Below are 2,903 nucleotides of genomic sequence, written 5' to 3'. Positions count from 1 at the left end.
CTCCTCCCCCTGTTGGCGGCTCGTTCCGCTGCCCCGAGGCCGCTGAGGGCACGCGGGGGCGAGAGCGGGCGCGGGGGCACACGTGGCGGGCAGAGTGCGGCCTTCCATGCCGTGCTGGCGGCCGGTGCCCTCTCCTGAAGCGGGGAGCCCCGCGGCACCGCCAACCCCCTGTCGCCGTGCCCCTGAGCCCGGGCTCGGGGCCCGGTTCCCGCCGGCGGAAGGGGCGCCCAGGCCCGCCTCGCAGACTGCCGGGCCCTCCGGGGCGGCCCCGCCTTGTGTCGGTGTCGCCCGCGGGCCAGGGGCAGCCAGGACGGGTTCGGCGCTGGCCTTGCCTTGCACCATGGCCATGAGGGAGCTGGTGGAAACGGAGTGCGGGGGCTCCAACCCCTCCTGAAGCTGGCTGGCCCCTTCACATAGGACAAGGCCTTGTGGCAGGAAGGGCTTCAGGGCTCCCCGGCCTGGCCCTCCAGGGCTCGCAGAGCAGCAGCCAAATCCAAACCTCTGGGAGCAGCCTCTGACAATGAGCTGGTTGGAGAGTTCCTGCAAGAGCAGAATGCCCCTTTACTGTCCCGTGCACCACAGGCCTGTAAAACGGATGATCTATTGGCTGAGGTGCAGGAGATTGAACAGTCAAGCTTCCGACAGGCCCCTCAGCGAGCTCCAGGTGTGGCAGCCTTGGCACTGTCTGAAAACTACCCACAAATTCTTGGCTGCAACAGATAATGCTGGTGATGTCTCTTCAGATTACAATCAGACTGACTGGTGGCAGGAATTCATTGCTGAAGTGACAGATCCACTCTCTGTGTCCCTTGCCAAGTGGGCTGAAGAATACGTAGAGCAGTCAGAAGAAAAACTGTGTCTTGCAGAATCGGAAGACCAGTCATTGACAGATAAATGGTATGAGGAATATCAGCCTGAGGATGATCTTAAGAAAACTGCTAGTGATTTTCTTTCTAAAGTGGATGATCCAAAACTCAACAGTTCCTAAAGTTTGTCTACCAGATCAAAGACGGAAGGGTATCGATCAAAGCTAATAAGGTGACGCACAGAGACCAAGATCAGGCAGAGCAATGGGCGGCTGAGTTTGTACGGCAGCAGGGGGCATCCGATGCCTGGGTGTATCAATTTACACGATCTGGGAACATGTCAGCTCTTGATGCGGAATTTGAGCAGGCAAAGACTGCTCTGGAGTCAGATGTGTACTTCTGCGACAAACTCCAGGCAGAATAGGAGGAGATGGCCATGAGAGATGCAGAGGCTCACCCTTGGCTCACTGAGTATGAAGACCTCAACTCCTCTTCATGTGACAAGGATTATCAGTTTGAAGAAGATAATCCTGTGAGAGATCACCCTGATGCTTTTGAAGAGGGGCAGAAGCACTTGGCGAAAAGTGACCTCCCCAATGCTGACTTGCTCTTTGCGGCTGAAGTATGACAGAAGCCAGATCATATGGAGGCCTGGCAATATCTGGGAACCAGCCAAGCACAAAACAAACAGGAACTCTTGGCAGTTAGACAATGCTTGGAACTGCAGACCGGGAAGCTCACAGCATGTAGGGCTTTAGCGGTGAGCTTCACCAACAAATCCTTTGAGAAACAGGACTCTGTGGGACTGGCAATGCCACAAACTAGCATATGCTCACCTGAGGAGGAGCCTGAGGAGAGTGCCTCAGGGACAAATCTTGGGCATTCCAAGCATGTGCTTGGTTCTCTGCTGTCTGACTCACTTTTTGTGGAGGTCAGAGAGTTGTTCTTAGCAGCTGTGCACGGCAGCCCCTCAATTGTTGATCCTGATGTTCAGTGTGGTCTGGGTATCCTTTTCAACCTTACTGGTGAATACAAGAAGGCTGTGGATTGCTTCGGTGCTGCACTCAGTGTGCACCCCAATGACCATCTTCTACGGAACAAGCTTGGTGGCAGCCTGGCCAATGGCAATTGGACTGAAGAAGCTGTGGCTGCATATCGACAGGCACTGGAACTCCAGCCAGGGTATATCTGCTCTCAATACAACTTGGGCATCAGCTGCATCAACCGAGGTGCCCACCATGAGGCTGTGGAGCACCTCTTAGAGGCTTTGCACATGCAGCAGAAGAGCTGAGGTCCATGGGGGCAGCACGGCGCTATGTCCAACAACATCTGGAGCACCCTTTGCATGGCCCTCTCCATGCTGGGGCAGAATGACGTGTACAGGGCAGCTGATGCCCGTGATCTTCCCACACTGCTTCAGGCATTTGGCCTCCAGCAGTCACTCTGGGATGGGCTCCCCTGTGAGTGCAGGTTTGGCCCAGCCCAGCAGTGACCTTCCCTACAAAGAAAATGTTTACTAGGGTTCACACACATTTTCACTCTGGTAGGGTAGACCAACGGCAGCCATTTCTTGAAGGACCTGCTGCTGAAGTGTGGAACTTCTCCTACCTGTCTGTTGTGGCCTGAGCATCTCTGAGCAGTTCACACTATCATATCCATGGCTGGCTGACACTCTGCTAGGCAGATGATCAAAGTGGGAAAACAGCAAGTCTTGCCAGAGTGCATCTGCAGTAGTAAACCAGCATGGCTTTGAGACATAACAATAGCCATTCTGCAGAGACTACCTGCTGGACATGTCTTGAAGGCTGGTTGCTTTGGTGGGATGGGATTGCCATTTGGTGAAACATTGAAACATTCTGGATTTTCAGAAGAGATCCCAGTGCTCAGACTTGAGGCAATGCAATAGGAATAAAAACCTAAATATAATATCCCAGAATATAGTGAGGAAAGGGTCAAGTCTTAATCTTTCATTTGATTTTCTGTCATTGTTTTTCCTTTGTGCAGAAGTTCTCCATCTTGTCTGCACTGTATCTTGTTAATTATAAATATCTGTATATGATTCTGTTGGGGAAATTTATATATGTATATGTATAGAAA

General features: G+C 52.9%; 1 pseudogene; it reads left to right on the top strand.

Annotated features, from left to right (window-relative positions):
• The first annotated feature begins 340 nt into the window (after positions 1–340).
• On the top strand, positions 341–2,678 carry LOC118167976 (annotated as a pseudogene).
• The last annotated feature ends 225 nt before the right edge of the window (positions 2,679–2,903 follow it).

Source organism: Oxyura jamaicensis, chromosome 5 (assembly GCF_011077185.1).
Source record: "Oxyura jamaicensis isolate SHBP4307 breed ruddy duck chromosome 5, BPBGC_Ojam_1.0, whole genome shotgun sequence".
Taxonomy (NCBI): Eukaryota; Metazoa; Chordata; class Aves; order Anseriformes; family Anatidae; genus Oxyura; species Oxyura jamaicensis.
The sequence above is the reverse complement of the archived record's forward strand: the minus strand, read 5'-3'. Positions and strand labels throughout refer to the sequence as shown.